This window comes from Malaya genurostris, chromosome 1, assembly GCF_030247185.1.
Source record: "Malaya genurostris strain Urasoe2022 chromosome 1, Malgen_1.1, whole genome shotgun sequence".
NCBI lineage: Eukaryota > Metazoa > Arthropoda > Insecta > Diptera > Culicidae > Malaya > Malaya genurostris.
The window spans coordinates 38,496,747-38,516,081 of NC_080570.1; the positions used below are offsets into that span (position 1 = coordinate 38,496,747).

The 19,335-nt window shown below is 37.8% G+C and overlaps 1 protein-coding gene across 1 annotated transcript in view; it reads left to right on the forward strand.

Annotated features, from left to right (window-relative positions):
• The first annotated feature begins 10,296 nt into the window (after positions 1-10,296).
• Positions 10,297-19,335, forward strand: part of LOC131437688 (cadherin-99C) — a 471,448-nt gene continuing 462,409 nt past the window's right edge. Inside the window, exon 1 of the mRNA XM_058607195.1 lies at positions 10,297-11,294. The gene's annotated coding sequence lies outside the window, so the exon portion shown is untranslated. The remainder of the gene's footprint in view (positions 11,295-19,335) is intronic.

Sequence of the window (19,335 nt, forward strand, 5' to 3'; positions counted from 1 at the left end):
AATCGAATGCGTCGCGCGTTGCATAATGCGGTCAAACAACAGCAAAAACAGTTTCATTCATGTTTTTTTCTGCTCTTCCATTGAGCAGTCCAATGATTTGTGCAGGTTTTTGGCGCGTGTGTGTGTCGATACTGAAAGGCCTAATGATGAAAAATGTATGAAAAGTATAAGCGCGACGGACGAACTAGGAATATTAACCCTTTTGTTTTATGATGAAACAAATTAATTTGACAATGCAAAAATTTGATTGGTGTTCCTACAAGCTTCCATCAAGTGTAACTTTCAAACAAAATGAATCCAGACAAAAATTCCAGCACTGGAAAGGAAAAAGATTCAGAACGAGCTGCTGTCAAAACACTCACATAGCCGGTTCATAATAAATTCCGAATTAAATCCGAGTATGCGAGAAATTTTCATTCAGATTTCCATGTATGCGCACTACAGTGTAACAACCGATTTGGAATAAATTTTGCCGCCAACCGATTCGCAGATAACTCGTCTGGTATTTGATTTGTAATTCAGTTTAATTTACAAGTGGATTCCGAAAATTTAATTGCATCGAATATGTAAATCTAAGACGTACAGTATTTCGCATATTTAAAACTGTAGTTAAAGACCAGTTCTTCCTAAAATTTCAACAAAAGCTGCTGAATATTGTTTAAAGACTACATGTAATTAAAATATATTTCGCATAATATCGCGACCCCAAAATAGGCTATCCAATGTCCCAGTTCGCGACATTCTTGCTTGTCGTGACCTACCTTTCATGAAACTTCTTTATCATTTCATTAAGCCCATTGGAGTTCCAATTTAAATTTTATATTATATTAGACTGGTTTCTCTTCCATGAGTTCAACCAATAGCCAGCTATCTTATATTAAATAAAAGCGATGAACTGATACAAACAAACTTGAAATAGTTATGTACAAAATGAATGTATTCTATTTAATGTAATTTATAATAGCAAATCGCTTGAAAAAACAGTGTTTAGATTACTAATGAATACCAAAATACTAATATGATATTCGAAATGTATTAGGTTTAAAGTACTATGTATTATGAATGCCACGTCGAAGAAATAGTTATGAATATTGCCTTTGAAATAAACATATTTATGGAAAAAATATCGCGACAACATTTATCTTATCATGTTATTGTAAATTTCACTAGCGGGCACAAAGACTGCGATGCGACAAGATAGCGACATAACTCCGCAAAGATATCGAAACTGCCATTCGCATCGATTCAACCTCTTCGAGGCCACAAACCAGAATAGTTTTTTTCAATATGGCCGTTAAATGACAATGTTTTCAAAACTAGAATAATTATAATTTGTATTAATTGACGTCTTTACCTTTAAAACCTCGTGCTTCACTAAAAACATTATCAATATTAATTATAAAAATACTTTTTATAGAGAAAGACAATAAACTACTATAAAAAAATGTAAATCGTCTACTCTAAAATTTCAGTCATATACATACTTGTTGATGCTTTTAGTGAACAAACAAATAACTCTTGTTGTTAGAGAATATTACCTTTTAAATCTATAGTTACCTTTAATCCACCAGACGATATATTTCCCTATTCGCTCTTATGGTTGATATAAAAATGCTGTAAACTTCAGTACAACAGACAGCGAAGGGGTTAAAACAAACTGTCCAAATATTGGCAGAGATGCCAGGTAAAGTTTTCAAGCTGCATACTAGAAATACTCCAATGCAAGGGTTAAATTTTATATGACGGGAAGAAACAAACAAGAAGCACAGTGCAATTTTAAAAGTCTCTAAATTGGACGATTGTATATAAAACATTGCATTCAGCTGAAAACCACAATACCCTCTACACACATAGAAAAAAACGTGTAAACTTCTGAGACCCACATTATCGCAATGCATAATGAGCAATGAATTCTTAGGCTGTGAACCATTTCGCGGTTAATTTGAACTTTTGGTTAAAATCTGACACTCGAGTGATTAATTTGATGTTGTCAAAAATAACCCTGCTCGAGAGCATGGTTATTTTTGACAGATCGATAGTTATTTTCCAACACTGAAAAAATCCCGCAATGAAAATTCTAATATTAATTCTTTAGTTGAAATTATTTCCAGTGGAAAATAAACCCAAATAACTTTCCGTCCGTCAAATTTTGAAATGGGCCACAGTTTTAGTCAAATTTAACTACTCGACACCAAATAACCACTCAAGTGTCAGATTTTAACCAAAAGTTAAAATTAACCGTGAAATGGTTCACAGCCTTACTCGACTGAATGATTTTTCAGTGCTAGAATTTTCGCCTGAGTTGGGTGCTCGATCAACCCGACAGTGACATTATAAATATTCGCTCATTTTATGAATGTGTTAGTGTAAAAGTTAGGCGACTTAAGCCATTTCACTACACTCCAGCTAGAGGAATGGATGATGCTGACTAAGGTAGGCCGTTTCAGTAAATCTAACTTAAACTTTTATTTAAAAAAAAATAAAAAGAAATTTATTCCAGAGAACGAAAAATTAACACATGAAACTTCTATGGTGTGTTTATGATCAACTAACAAGAACTTCAAAAAGTAACTCTACGCCAGATTTCGAATCCTGGAAAAAAATCATTTGCTGCCGATTAGAGATGAGAAAATAAAGTTAAAATTGTTTTAGCTTTGTAGCCTTTCAATGGATCTTTTAGCAAATATTCAAACTAGTGGCAATGTAAGAATTCACTGCTCACCATTTTCAAGATCGAATTTTTCACACTGAAAAAAAAACACCAAGAATGTTTGACGACTGATCAATTGACGTAAATTCACCTAATTTAAATGTGAATTTTTATTTGAGTTTGTTTCAAAATCACGGGATGTCGTATAATTTGAAACTGTCAAAAATATAACTCGAGCTTGATAATCTCAACGCGTAGATTTAAAATCTGTTCTATCCCTCTCAGTAGGCCGTTCTATTTTGTTGGTCGTTGAGCGCTTATTGAACGACATACTGCACGAAATATTCGTTCAGTTTGCTGGAACGGTTTGTTATTGTTTTTTCTCTTGCAAAAATAGTGTGAAATCTAGGTATTACCTTCATATAGAAAGAATATTTGTTGTTATTCTACGTGAAGTAGAAGCACAGACTAACAGACAGGACACTCAAATTCGATTCTTCAATCATTTTAACGGTCATTTCGAATATTCCTTTATTTGGGACAGTACCCACATGTGTCATGATGGCGCCACGTTACCCTATCAAAAACATCCTATCTGTCATCTAGACTGTGTTTATTTTTTTCATTTATCAACAGAGTTGCCATTCATACAGAATTACCTGTAATGTATTGATTTGTATACGTCCATGCGAATTTCATGCAGGATACAGATTTAATACATATTGCCAAAACTATATACATAATTGTGCCTACTTCTCATCGTCCAACGCAATACAAAATCAAACCCGTTTTGTTACAATATTTACTTGCTTCTTGTCTGCCGCCACTTAATTTCGGGTGAAAATTACCAACACAATAAAAAATAATCTAGATGAGCAACGTTGAGAAAAATAAATGGTTACTTTCTAACATCGCGATAAAGTTAAATATATTATCAACGTAATCCAATAATTTATTGTGACTATTCATTTTCAAATATTTTGATGAAATCAGGCATCCCTGCAAGCAGCTGATCGGTGTTGACAAACGAGGGGAAACCAACTAGTAAAAAAACTTTTACATAACACAAGGGGTGTACCGATAGTAAATAGTTCGCGCAGTACAATATAGGTGGAACTAGTGCATCACGAAAAAATATTTTTATAAGAATTTACTCATACTGTCATGTCTGTTAGTCTGTGGTAGAAGTATTGTGCAGGTATGTAGTGTTAGTTTAAACAAATAAGCGGAAAAAACTTCAGAAATTCTGCAGTAAAACTAGTCCAACGGTGCTCCAACTCCTCATGTTAAAAATGGCTCAACAATGGACCTCTGTCTGCCGGGTTTGTTGAACGAAAAAAATGGCATTCGGTTCAACGGTCTGTTTCAAAATCGGCAAACGAAGGTCCCGTGTTGGCCTCCCGTTGAACGATTGATTGGACTTTCATTGGACCAATGATCCAACGTATTGGACCAATGAAGGACCACCGTTGAAGGTTTTTTTTTTTCTAAGAGGGATATTTTTCTGTAAATTTATTGGTGTTGTATCATCTCACTGTGATTGCAATAAACAAAATTAATGATTTTGAAAACGAAATGAAGAGTGCATTTAAATAAAACTGGGTTATGTAGTGCATTGACAATTTCTGAAACATATTTTGACGCTTTGACATTTCGTTCTACACACTCTCGCAAAACGAGTTAAAACAGTGTTCTTTTCGAGTTTCAAATTTTCATTCATTTGAAACAAATTCGTCGAGCAGTATTAAATCTCTTTCAAACTTTTGCTCGAAAAATAAAACTAGATCTCTGCGTTGCGATTGACATGTTTTAGTCGTAAATCTAAAATTGATCTGCCCATATGAAGTAAAACAGTGTTGCAAAATGATTAGGTAGTCCGTCTGGAAGGAAATTGCGAGAGCTCAGTTAACTCATCAAGAATATAAAGCAACAACCGATTCCAACTAGAATTTCGATTGGATCATATGCACGATCGATTCTAGTTAGAATCGGTTGTTGCATCAAATTTAATTGCTGATGAGTTAATTGACTGGGTGAGAGCGGAACAATAAAACAAACAGTGTGTCCAGATATTGAATGACTCAAGTTGTTTTGTCATTTCTAACTTAGTCGAAGTAGAACACAGAGAGATAGACTTCAATGCTTGCAAGGACGATAACATCATCATATTGATCATCCCAGGGATGTCAGGTTCACAGATTAATCTGTGTTTCACAGATTTTGAGTTTTCGGCACAGATTTCAAAACTGACACAGATTTCTGAAAATGATCACAGATTTTCACAGATTCTTGAATAAATCACAGATTTTCACAGATTTTGGAAATCGAGGACAGTTTAGCACCAAAAAGTACAGAGCGGTTGAGGAAAAGGTACCTAGCGTGTTGGTAGTGAGACCTTTTTTTTTTTGCTCACCAAATTTAATTTTGAACTGCTATTGGGGTACGGAAAACGGTCACAGATTTTCACAGACAGATTTTGGGTTTGATCACAGATTTTGAAAAAATGACCTGGCATCTCTGGATCATCCTACTGCTTCGTATATGAGAGATCTTTATAATTTCATCGGATTAGAGCCGAACACAATAATAATCAAATTTGGAGTGATCAAGTATATAAGGGAAAACTACTCGTTTTTTGCTGATTTCGATAAGAAATAGCTATCTTCGAAAGACAGTAAACCGTTGTTTATTGTTTTAAAAAAAAAGAACATTAATGTATACCTGTGCGGCTAGTGCGTATTGCGACACGTGTCGGTCAATAACTAACAAACGGGCCAGCATATGGTTTTGACCTATAGTCAAATGATGATGAACCGCTCGGTTCATATTCCCGCTGCTTTTTCGAGATGCCTCCTCGCATGACCGCCTCACCAAACCGGTTTTAATATTGCTAAGTTGACGTATGTGCACACACTCAGATTTTGATGCAGATATGTCTCGTTTGGTCAGATCTAGGAGAACTCATTCTCGCAGATCTCAGTTACTTAGGATCACATGATAAATATGAACCGATTAATGTTGGCAAGGTTATGTTATGCGGGATCATTTAGTTAATGAGAAACTTGTATGAAAAGATCGGTCGTATTTCGCCTTCCAAATTAACCTTTGTCGTGCCAATAATGGAATTCATCCACAAGCCTCCCCAGCGCTGCGTTCACTTTTTCCTTAATTACTTCGTTCTACCTTTGCCTCGCTACTCGATCGTACAGGTGTGCGGAGGGCGCAATTCGCTCGCCATACAGTCGTGAGGTGTGCTCATGCCGGGACGGAAGGTAAACAAAAGAGCATAAATGCTGAGCAAAGCAAAGCAAATGATGGTGAGGTGACGTGACTAAAGCAAAAGAAAGTTGCACAAAAACCGGTTTGTTTCGGTGTGTTGTTGTTCTGGGTTATGTTATGTTTACCCTCTCGCCGAAACGTTCCCAGGAACTCTCTTTCTCTTTCTCTCGCAGTTGCGAACAGTTGACAGGGTTGCTAGAGAGATAATTTTGTTTGTCCAAAGGTTCGTCACTTATGTTTTTTACTTTTGCTTAAACAAACATCGAATAGTACATTATTATGTGCGAATTTTTTTTATCGTTATATGTGGAAGATTGCCAAGTAACCAAACGTTTCACATTAACTTAAAACATTCACATTCTTACTGCTTAAAAGTACACGCGGAACTTTTGAGACTATGAAAATACAGAACAAAATCCGGGTGAACTATCTCGCTGCTTAAGAAAACACATGGTATTTTTAACAGTTCGAAACTATCTCGCTGCTTAAGAGTGCGCGTGGTGCTTTTGGCAACTTGATAGTATATAACAAGTTCCTTGTGAATTTTCTGTTGCTTAGAAGTACCTTTGGTTGCGTCGCGCAAACTTTCAAGTGTGTGATTGGCAGTGCTCATCCGAAGAAATTAATAATGGGGGGTTACTCTATTGTCTGAAAGTTCGTTTGACAGTGTACAATGACGTTTCTACTCCGAATTGTTTGGTAAATCATCATGGATAGGTTAACTGCAGAACAACGCCTTCAAATCGAGGAAATTTATTTTCAAAATCAGTGTTCAATTAAAACTGTTTAATTGGCCGTTCAAGAATTACCGATGCATTTCGATAAATATACTGTATGGAATCATCAATTCGTATTTATTTAAAAATGAGAAAAGATGACGCGGTACCGTGAATGAAAATCGATACAGAAACATGATGAATGATTTTTGTTGTCAAATCTTTAAGGTATGGATATGGACGAAATGTGGTTTCGATAGGATGGTGCCACTTCTCATACTGCAGCCGAAACAATCGACTTATTGAAAGAACATTCCAACGAAATACCGGTCCTCGAGGTGAATTGGCCTTCGCGTTCGTGTGATTTTACGCCATTCAATTGTTTTTTGTGGGGATACGTGAAGCCATCCAATATTCAACGTGTCATTTCTGATAATACAATGCATTTTGCTTCGATCAATTGGGTAAAAAACTACCGACTGTGAACTCTCAAATAACAATTCGAATGCCTGGTTCTGATTATAATTTATAGGGGTTTTGTAATTGATTTTTCAATCACTACCTGTTTTATGGCAACTATAATAAGTGTCTTTTTTGACATGTAATATTATAGTTTTTAAAGCTTCTATACAACCCTTTACCCAGACTAACAACTGGACTAAAAATAAAACAATTTATACTTGAATGAAACCATGCATACGCTCTTAATATTACTTTCAAACATTTTCTTTAAAACTTTATTGTCAGTTCAATTCTTTCATAAATTTAGTTTTATGTGTGTGTGTGCGTATTCACAGGATGACAGTTTCATTCAGAGCAAATTCGATAATTCTAAAGCACATTTATGACACATTTTTTGTAGGCTATTTAATTTATTATTTCTTAGCTTAAATGTAATTTGCTTAAGGAACATTTCATGACCACAATTTTGAACTTTTATACCGTAGCATTTATGGATATCAAATAAACTTTGAGATGCAAAAACGAGAAAATATGATGGACTTTTATGATTCATTTTCAGAACGTATGAATAAGTTTTGACGCAACGATATAGAAAAAGACGATGTATCACAAAAAATGATTTTCATAAATTATGGAGACTTTTGAAAAAATCGCATTTATTTCAAGGCGATAAGTTATAATCCTTATTCATATTCATACATTCACGATTAAAATAAAAACGCATAAAGTTTTTACAGAAAACCTCAAACTCGTAATTAAAATTTAATATGTTCTTACTAATTGCATTCAAAACTGGCATGACATACACATATTCAAGTGAAATATTATCAAAATGCCAGTTTATACATAGAAAAATTCATTCTATCCGAATAAATTTAATGTTGATCGTAAAGCTGGTTTCAACATTTTCTTGAATTCGGAGATTTAACACAGGTTTATGCTGATTTTTCACTTTGCTTTATAAACCTTATGAATAATGTTCTATTTGGCAGGAATATGCTCTTATAGTAGATTTCAGTAGGCTCTCGTGGAGTATAAAGTTGTAACGCAAGATTTATGAAGACAGTTACAAGTATGTATTGATATTAAAAATGTTACTTGGGCTGTGTCCTATGAGTTATATGGTTAATATCGTTAAAGGTGGACATTTGTTCAAACCGATCACACATAGCAGATTGAAATAAACATACAACAAATTAAAAAACTACAAGGATCAGCCCCATGGGGTTGTTCGAGCCATTGATGTGGAACAAGGCAACCAAAATTTATAATGATCGACATTTTCAATTAATTGTCACACTTTTGAATCCGCAAATGCACGAGAGTCTGCTTAGATTGATCTTTATTAGGAACTAACACCGAACACGCGAACCCAGAATATAGACTCTATTTGTCTTGATTTGTAGCCGATGAAATTACATCAATAGCCCAAATGTATGCAATTATATGTTTGTACATGCTTGCGATACGGATATCGATATTTAAGCTTCTCTTCGCCAAGCTTGTGTTCAAGTTTTGTATTCAAGCAATTATTTTTATAGCGTTTCTCTACAATTACTACAATTCTGCGATTTCTCGTTCCCCTTTCCCTGTTTTTTCACCATCTCGATGGCAACTAATTAGATCTCTGTCGTTTTCAAACATTTTGTTCCCACACCCCTTTTTTACCCCGTTTCCCACAATATTTACTTCTTTTTTTTCATTCTCTTCCGTAACATCACCATCACCGGAAGACCGCTCCAGTCAATGACCAGCATGCGGGCCACCCGCCGGGCCTTCGTAGCCTGGGGGTGTATCCCGCGGACCCTCACGGACCGAAGAATGCGGCCAACATAGAAAATTACCATCGCCATCTGGAATCATCTCATCCTAAATTCAATTCACCGGCCACTACCGATCGCCAGATACTATATTACATAATGATACTACTCTAGTTTTAAGTTAGACGATAATTAAGATTAGTAAATACCCTTGGCATCTTAGAGCTTAAGCAGTGTGCCTTAATATTATATTATATTATTGAATAAAAAAAAAAAAATTCTGCGATTTCGATTGAAGCTATAAACTTTTTCTCATTATCAATCGAGTTCATCTCATATAAATTAGAAATGAATCTTATGCACTCAAAATTTACCCTGGGGTAGTTGTCAATTTCTCAGACGAAACGACATAACATGGAATTTCATCCGATCTTGCATGACACAAGATCAGAGCATACCAATTAAAGCTTCAAATCGTTTTATGGCACTTTTTGTCTTGCTGTCTAGCAACAACCTTCCTCTGGCATGCTACGCGTAGGACTGAAACTTTGGCTAGAATTTTGCTTTTATTTATAGATTCGCGTGCTTCGCTTTTGCATCGTTTGACCAATCAGAACGATGCTTTCCCTTTGATATATCGCTTACTACTTCAAAACCGTCGTCTATGGCAGGGAAATCCGATATGCCGGAGATTTTAGCAAACAAAATAGGACACTGCTCGTTACTAATCAAAATTTCAATCATTTCTAATTGAAAATACGTGCTTGATACATTTAGATCGAATCTTAGAAATATTTCCAATCAAATAATGAAATAACATTAATAATTGATACAAAATATACTGAGCTGTAAGTGTTTAAAACCTGACCAAATTTCTGCGTGTATTTTTCCTTGAGTTTCTAATTTGCACCCCTATATAGAAAATGAAGATGTGTTCCACATCAAAATCTACTATCTGGTTTGTTGTTTTAAACAAGCTACATTTTTCTGCGCATAAAATGATTTTTTTTATTAAACATGATCAATCAAAGTAATCTCTAGATAAAATTCATTTCACGCATTCTGGTGTTAGGAATAGTGCGAAAGTGCCTATTATCACAAACATGAACAAAGCGAACAGTAAACAATGGAGGCAGTTTTGTTTCATTAGTTGCACTTTCATGAATTTGGGTGCAAACAAAATGTAATTTTCCATCCCACATCATTGAAACAGCAGTTAAAAACTGCGTTTACCTCAATGTCCGGCATCACTGGTGGGAGTCACCCGCAGTGGAGAGCGAGAGCAGCGTGATTGAAGTCACCTGCGAGAGCTGACACCGTAGAAACGGTGTGCCAACGAGCTGCCATGAATGGAGAGAGTACCAGAAAACTGGTCCGCCGTGGTTTGCCGCCAGGTTGTGGATTTGTCTTTTAGTTTGGTTTGAGCTTGAATACGGTGCTGGTCGGGAGCCGTTTGTGTCAAGTGTGATCGCGCGTGAAAAGAGTATGTTATTCGAATTAGAACAGTGCCGCCTAATCTAGAGGATCCTGCCGTTTTCGTAGACCCTGTTTTGCTGTCAACTTTCAGTGATTAGGTATCAATTATTGTGAGGTGTCGCCAATTTATAACGATCGTGAAGACTGTCCACCGTGTGTCAGTTTGTGGTGAGTGAAGCGGTACAGTTAGTTGACACGATTACCGCTAGGGTTCACGTTGAAACAAGTGCAAAGTTTGTTTATAACAACAGGTGTTTCCGGTATATCGTGTGAAGTGCGCAGTGAGATTTGACCTCTTTCGAAATGTGCTGATCGAGGCTGTACCCCCCGGGCGAAAGAAAGTGTTCGATCGGTGGATCAGAGTCCAAAAAGGAAGTGTCAAAAAATAACGACATCCACAGGCCAGTGCCAGTGAGAGTGATTCTCCCTTGGGCGAAGTGATCGATTCAGAGGCTGCAGGTTGCGAGGAAGTTCATAGCAAAAGTGTGTCAATGATTGTGACGCCGCGGATGGCTGTGTGGAAGAAAGTGTTTTTTTCGTCTAATGAATGACACATTTACTCGGGTAGGATTTCCTGTTTCGTGTGGAAAAATAAAAACAAGCGATAGGTCAACTTTGCTCAATAGAAATCGAAACAACGGGTCACATTGAGGAGTGGTTGAAAAGAAATAAATCGCAGTTCATGTTTTTCGGATATTGTGCAGCTGTGGATGAAGAAACGGATGTTCAGTAAAGTTATCATTCCGGAGGCCTCTGAGGTGAATTCAAACAAAAAAATCCATTCTCAACCAGATCCATTTTACGATCGTTCTCGAGAGTTGTTAAACGGATTGAAGCTGCAGAGCGCCACTGTAGGATGAAGTAAAGAAAGGAAAATAAACGCATAGTTTGTAGATTGCCTCCTCGGCTCAGGATTAAGTGCAATAGCATCTGCCCGTGGATTGTTCTGAGGTGAGTTATTTACGGAATGTTTGCGGATTAGTCAGGAATTTAAAAGGAACGAAGTTGATCGGTTCTCCGCTGTAGTACAGTCGATTAGAGTGTAATGATAATTGAGCAAGGATTGTGTGTTGGCATTGAGGAGTCAATATCGTGAAATAGTTATTAAATTATGTTCATACGAAATAATTCGTTCTCGGATGAGCTACCTAAAACATCAAAACACATTTCAATCGGATTGCCAAGGAATGTCACCCACCCAGTCCTGACCCGAGCCCTTCAGTAACGGTACGAAAGCAGTAGTAGAGTAGCTGCTCGGCAGCGAGTTTAACGACATCATAAATCAAATTATGGGATGTGGTTCCCCATTCTTTTTAAGAGCTCGGTGCGGTGCGGTCGTCCCGTCCAACACAGAGAAACTAAAACTTGTCCAAAAAAGTCACGTTTCGCCGCCTTCAGAGGTACGAGTCGAGATAGCGTTCCTGTGTCGGTGACTTGCATCTACGAACAAACGAACGAACGGGATGAAGAAACATGAGACGAGTCCCATTTCAGCAAACGTGACGTGACGGCTTGTCATCTTTGCCCGGGACACCTCCACATGAACCGTGGAGGTGACCAAAGGGGTTGGACTGTAGAATTTTTGTTCTGTCAACTCTTACTTACTTCGTACGGTGGCCTAGTGCTGGTAGCGTCCATTAACCAGGTGTGGTCATACCATCACCGAAATCTCCGGCAAAAAAAAAAAACAGAACTTGCAACCACTTTGACCTGCGAGGAGCACGTTCTGAGTCCCCTAATATATGCAGATGATATACAGAACCGCTCCCTGCTTTTGTTTTGTGCTTGGTTTTGATGTCGGCGATGGCGGCCGCGGCCGACAGAAATCTGGAAACATGAAAGCGCATGCGTATTGATTACAGTTCACATTCTATAGAGAGCCGTCTTTCGGCGTTAGTGGCTAGGTTGGGGTACAATAGGGGTAAAACGCACTATCACGGTTCGGAGCCTACTCTAATATGGGAATAATAATTTGGATCACATTTGCTTCTAGTGTGCGCTGGTGACCCTCTTCACCCTTCTCAGTCCAATTAGCATAGGAAAGCTACCAGCTTATCTGACACTACTATTTTACACATTTGATTGATTAGATTCATTTTGAAGTGTTTTGTTTTAGCTTACCGTTTGTGTTTTTGTTCTGGCTGGTATGGCGATCCAATCGGCAGCAGGACTGGATAATGTTCATAGTTGTAGTTCTATTCTTCTTTGCGTTTTCTGTTATGCTGTGGAAGAAATTCTTTATGTTTGTTACTGATGTTTATAATTCTCTTGCTGATCTAGATATTTTCAAACTAAAAAGACTGATTTGTGTCGACTGCCAATTGAACACAAATATTAGCAAAATTCTCGTTATTTAGAATTTATCTTCGTCCCAAAAGTTAAGTCGTATTAAAAAAGGCGGGTGGATAATGTCAGATACATAACTGGAGGACGTGAATACGAATAAAACTGACCCACTTCTTTCACGCTTCAAAATATCAATAATTTTGTGAATTTTGCAACTCTTTACTACTTAGCTTCCAGGATTGTAACGATGCACCTGTACTAGAATATGACTTATTGACGACAAAAAAATATCTACCACACAAGTAACGCTGACCTAGTGAGAGTAAAACAATACAACAAACAATGTAATTTGCGTCATTTATATATATTCATATCAGAACTTGATTTCTGGGCACTCAGGAACCGAAACTGAAATGAGAACTAAACTCGGAACCTGGGACCTGGTTCCGATTTCAGTTGAGAAATTCAGATTCGAAATCCAGGTTAAGAATTCAGTTCATGAATTTAGTTCGAGAATTCTTCAGAATTTAATTTTCTGGAACTGAATTCTGAACTTGAATTCCGAACCTGAATCAAGGAAAATCAGTTCAAAAATCTACTTCCAGAGCCCAAATTTCGAGCTCAATTCTTCTGAACTGGTTCTGCAGGTTCTGATAATCTAACATTTTGTTCCAGAACCCGTATCTTGAATTCATATCTTGAATTTTATCCAGAATTTTGAAGTTATTTAAGGTCAGTTCCAAAATCTGCACGAGAAACCAGTTCCAAATATCTAGTTCCAGAAACTAGAGCTGGGATTCAGTTCTAAAGTCTTAGTTTCAAGTTTTAAACCTGTACTCTGGAGCTACATTCTGAATCTTTGAATTATGTTAAAGAATCCAGGTAGGCCAGAATCTAGGTTTCAAGTAGTGGTTATGGTTTCCAAAAAAACTAGAAAACCTATTTTTATCGTTATCTCACACAGCTGGAAATTTAATTGAAAATTGCTGATCATATTTGTGATGACATGGAGAAAAGTTTAGTACAATTAGAAATATTCATGATTAAGTTCTGCCCATTCTTCCACTGGGCGAGTTTTGAAAAGGCGCTCCATAGTAAAGTAAGACGTATTAACGTCAAAAGATTGTAGCATTTTCTGATCATAAGTTTGATTATTTCACAAAACAATATATGGGCTCCGGTTTAATCACCGCGTAACTTTAGAAATCGGCATATCTTCAGAAATCCGTGAGCTTCAGAAATTTACGTAAAAAATGCGTAACTCTGGAAATCCGCATAGCATAAAAAATTCCCGAAAAAATAGCATAGCTTCAGAAATCCACGTAACTTCGGAGATCGCGTAAAAAATCGCTTAACTTCGGAAATCCATTTAAAAGTAACGCGTAACTTCGGAAATCTGCGTAAACAAAATTTGCACCAGTTCGGAAATCAGCGTAAAAAAACTGCGTTACTTCAGCAATCTGCGAAACTTCGGAATCCGCATACAAAAAAGCATAGCTTCGGAAATCAACGTAGAAAAAAAAAACGCGTAGCTTCGCAAATCCGCGTTACTTAAAAAATTCGCATTTCAAAAGCGCGAAACTACGGAAATCCACGATAAAAATACGGAGATCCGCGTGAAAACTTCGAAAATCCGCGTAGAGAAATACGCGCAATATCGGAAATCCACGTGAAAAACCTGAGAAGCTCCTCGTAAAAAACGCATAACTTGGGGAATCCGCATTTTAAATATCGCGTAACTTCGGCAATCCACGTGAAAAAACGGATAGCTTCAGAAATCCGAGTGAGAAAAAAAAATCCACGTAAAAATAATGCGTAACTTTTGAAATCTGTGTAAGTTCGGAAATCTGTGTAAAAAAGCCGCGTAACTTCCGAGATCCACGTAAACAACCGCTTAATTTCGGAAATCCGTGTAAGAAAAAATAACGTAACTTCGGATACCAGCGTAGAAAAAACGCGTAGTTTTGGGAAAAATAATACGTAACTGTGGAAATCCGTGTAAGTTCGGAAATCAGTGTAGAAAAAGACACCTAACTTCGGATATTCGGTTTGGATATTCGAAAAAAAGCACAACTTTGTAATTCACATAGAAAAATACGCGTAACTTCAGAAATCCACGTAAAAAACCGGAGATCCACGAAAAACTTCGGAAATCCACGTAAAAAACCGGAGATCGTAGAAAACGCATAACTTGAAAAATCCGCACATAAAAAACCGCTTAGTTTCGGAAATCCGTGTAAGAAAAAATAACGTAACTTCGGAAGCCAGCGTAGAAAAAAACGCGTAGCTTTGGAAAAAATAATGCGTAATGGGGACGGGTGTAGCGTGATGGGTAAGTCGATGCCTTTCAAGCAGCCCGCCTGGGTTCGATTCCTAACCCCGCACATAGGGTCAGAAAGTTTTTCTGGCCCGAAGAGGTGAATGACCTTGAAGTTAAAGCCTCTATAATCGAAACAAACAACAAATAATGCGTAACTTTGGAAATCCGTGTGAGTTCGGAAATCAGTGCAGAAAAAGACGCCTAACTTCGGATATTCGCATGAAAAAAGCCGTGTTAGAGTCCGCGTAGCTTCGAAAAAAACGCGCTACTTCGTAATCCACTTAGAAAAACACGCGTAACTTCGGAAATCCACGCAAAAACTTCGGAAATCCGCCTAAGTTCGGAAATCCGTATAAGAAAAAATAACGTAACTTCGGAAACCAGCGTAGAAAAAACGCGTAGGTTTGGAAATCCGTGTAAGTTTGGAAATTAGTGTAGAAAAAGACGCCTATCTTCGGATATTCGCAAGAAACCGCTTTTAGACGGGAATCCGCGTAAAAACCGGAGATCCGCGTAGAAACTTCGGAAATCCGCGTAGCTTCAGAAATCCGCGTAAGAAAAAATAGCGTAACTTCGGAAATCCGCGTAGTTTGGGAATTCACGTAAAAATAATTGGTAACTTTGAAAATCCGTGTAAATTCGGAAATCAGAGCAGTAAAAGACACGTAACTTTGAAAATCCACGTAAAAAAGGATAACTTCAAAAAAATCCGCGAAAAAAATAACGTAACTTCGGATACCACCGTAGAAAAACTGCGTAGCTTTGGGAAAAATAATACGTAACTTTGGAAATCAGTGTAGAAAAAGACGCTTAACTTCGGAAGTTCGCATGAAAAAAAGCCATACGGCTTTCAGACGGAAATCCGTGTAAGAAACTGCGTAAATCCACTTGAAAAATACGCGTAACTTCGGAAATCCATGTAATAATCCGTAGACCCGCGTAAAAACGCATAACTTCGGAAATCCGCGTAACACATGGATCAATAAGTCCCGAGACTGAAGCAGAGATGGCGCTCGAAGTAAACCAGTAACCACGTCTTTGCTTGAAACGGGTCAAAATTTTAAGTCGATCCGACCAGAAACAGCTGAGTTATCGAGGTTGGAGTAAAGTTGTAGTTTGTTTAAAAAATGGAAAAAAAAACGAGTTTCGTGTTTTGATAAAACATTGTTTTTTAATGGGTAAAAACACCGTGCAAGCAAAACAATGGATTGAAAAATGTTATCCGGACTCTTGTTCATCAAAAGCAACGATTTGTCGGTGGTTCGCCGAGTTTAAACGTGGTCGTACCGACACAAATGACGCGGAACGCTCGGGTAGACCTGTGGAAGCCGTTACACCGGAAAATGTGAGTGAAGTGACAAAAATTATAATGAAAGATCGTAAAGTGAAGCTCCGTGAAATTGCTGGGATGACACAGATATCATATGGAAGTGTATTTACTATCCTTCATGAAAAATTGAGCATGAAAAAGGTTTTTTCCAAGTGGGTGCCGCGATTGCTTTCGATGGAACAAAAACAGCCTGCCACAAGTCGATGAAAACAATGGCGAAATTGAACGAATTGGGCTTTGATCAGCTTCCTCACCCCCCATACTCACCAGATTTAGCCCCCAGTGACTACTGGCTCTTTGCTGATCTTAGAAAAATGCTCCGGGGAAAAAGATTTGGCTCAAATGAGGAGGTCATCGCTGAAACTGAAGCTTATTTTGAAGCGAAAATTTTTTTTTTCATAAACATGGTATTGAAAAATTGGAAAAACGTTGGAACCATTGTATCACCCTAAAAGGTGATTATGTTGATGAATAAAAAAAAATTGCAAAAAAAATGTTGTTTCCATTGTTGGTCTCGGGACTTATTGATCCATGTGTTATTAATGGGAGATAGTTAAGTTAAATAAACATTGGGACTCTCGTAGATATCACATCTATCTAGGTTTGTTTGTTTTTGTTCGGTATACTGATTTATTGGGGCAAGATCTGTATATTGAAGTAACAGTTTTACATTTGACATTTTTTTGTTCCAATTATAGAGGTTTTAACCTTAAGATCATACGCCTCTTCGAGCCAGAAAAGCATTCTAACCATATGTGCGGGGTTTGGGATCGAACCCAGGTGGGCTGCTTGTAAGGTCCTCTTACGCTATACCCGTCCCCTTACGTTTGACATATTCTTCTGGACACATGGATACTCTTCAAGATCACTATTCAACTTTGAACTACGATTGCTTCCACACTGCACACGAAAATTCAACGTCATTCCAGACCGTACAAAACATTGTGATCAACATTTCGTCGTATGGCCAGTAAAGGTTTGGTCCCAGGCGGCCCAAAACATGTCCGGTGATGGTGTTAAGTTATGTAAACATTATGTTCTGCGCATTTTATGCTGCCCTTCTCCGGATAATAACATTACAACCGACATTTTCTTTCGTTCGTTCATTGCGTTCTTTTTTTCTTTTTGCTCTCTACCGCAAGAATCCTCTTGAGACCTCCCGACGGATGGATCCAATTTCGAGATTCGCTCACACACACAGCATCACATTTCGTTTCAATTATCCGATACCGAGCACCGCAACCGTGCAACCGTGGCGTGGTAGTCTGGCTTCCGATACAGTCGTGGAAAAATGTCAATATCGCACATAGCCCACAAGAAGACCCTATATATCTCGGACCGCCTCGAACGCGAGGTAGTTGATTCCATTCCCATCCAATTATTTTCCAATCAGCAGCTGGTTCTGAGATGATCGAGCTCCACTCCACGGGCCGCCACGGCTCGGAACTACTCTACAATGGAGTGCGGCGGCAACCTTTTTTTTGTTGTTGTGGTGCATTGGCATTGGCCGGTGCAGAAATAATTGAGAGGAACGCTGTAAGAACACGCATTACTTGTCGGGTTCGGAAGACAACAACAAAAAAAGCATGCTCCGCCCGAACGGAACACAATAAACTCATAAACATAGCGAAGTTTCGCCGTGTGAAGTTGAATCGTGCACAAACGGCGGCTCTAAGCTCGCGAAAGAAAAGCGAAAACGCAGAGTTAGCATTGCAAAACTGGTCGAAAATATGCTCCGGCTAAGAGCAAAATCGAGTATAGAACGCCCAAGGTTGACCGGGGCTGGGGCTGCATCATAGCTTCTAGGAAACTTCTAACCAACGCCATAAAGGAGGGAGAGCCCTTCTGCGGACGGGTGCTGGCCTGTATGGCTTTTATGGCTGGCGGTCGCGGCTGTTAGATGTGCGAGCTTTGCAGCAGCAGCAGCAGCAGCACCTCTTCTGTGAGACTCACCGCCATAATGTGCAGCTGTTCGAGAACAGAATCTACCTACCTTGACTTTTGAAATAGAACGACCATTTGGCGTGGTGAGCTCCTCTATGGTTTGAATTATGCTAATAGAAAATCGTTGTGGGATGGTTGTTATTGCTCCAAAGGAAGAGTTCTAGGATTAGAAGAAATAATTCAATAATAATTTAGTTCTAAAGGGTGATTTTTTTGGTGGTATCGTTTTGGAAACACTGTTTTTGACAGATCACGCGAGAAGCGTGTCTTGCGTTATTGTCAAACTTGTTCAGTTTTGTCTATGGTTCAATTATGAATCGTCATTCGTCATCTATAATTTAATCATGAATAGGCACTGACAAAATTGGGGAAAGATCCCTTTTTTATCGAAAAATTGTGTTCAGCGACGAAGCATTGCATCCCAAAAAAAACAATGTTTGGTGTAGATTATGGGCCGGTGGCATTATTCGTCAAATACCGGCTGGTATTGCGTATGGGCCATCTAAAGTGAAACCGTGGCCAACATTTTCATGATATCATCTTCAAACATTAAATTATATTGGACGTTCTATCGATTCCAATCAAAATTTAATAAATTTTCGCGGATTTTGTATTTTTTTGAACACAAATCTTATAGCTCTTAAAAAATCACCCTTTAATTTTAAATATGTTGGAATAAAAGATATGCAGATTTTTGGTGAGACTTTTAACAGTTGAAATTTCAAAAATAAAAAAGGCGGGTTGATAATATCATAGACATAACCGAACTGTCGTAAATACTGTCATGCTTCCTTTTTTACTGAATATAAACAAATTTCAAATAGGGGAAATTTCGTACACAGTTCTTTGGAATAATCAGGGTACCTCTGCAAAAATAACATGTTTCACTTTAAGCAACCATATCTCCGATAACGAGGTAAAATGTTAAAAAATTGAAAATAAAAGACGGGTGGGTAATGTCATAGACAACAGTTGTGAATACGAATAAAACAGACGTACTTTTTCTACACTTCCGAATATCGTACGTACGTACTACCCGTTTCGAACATACAAATTAACATATATCGCGTTTTGCAAGAATATCCACAAATCGAAAGCCGCCATCTTGGAGT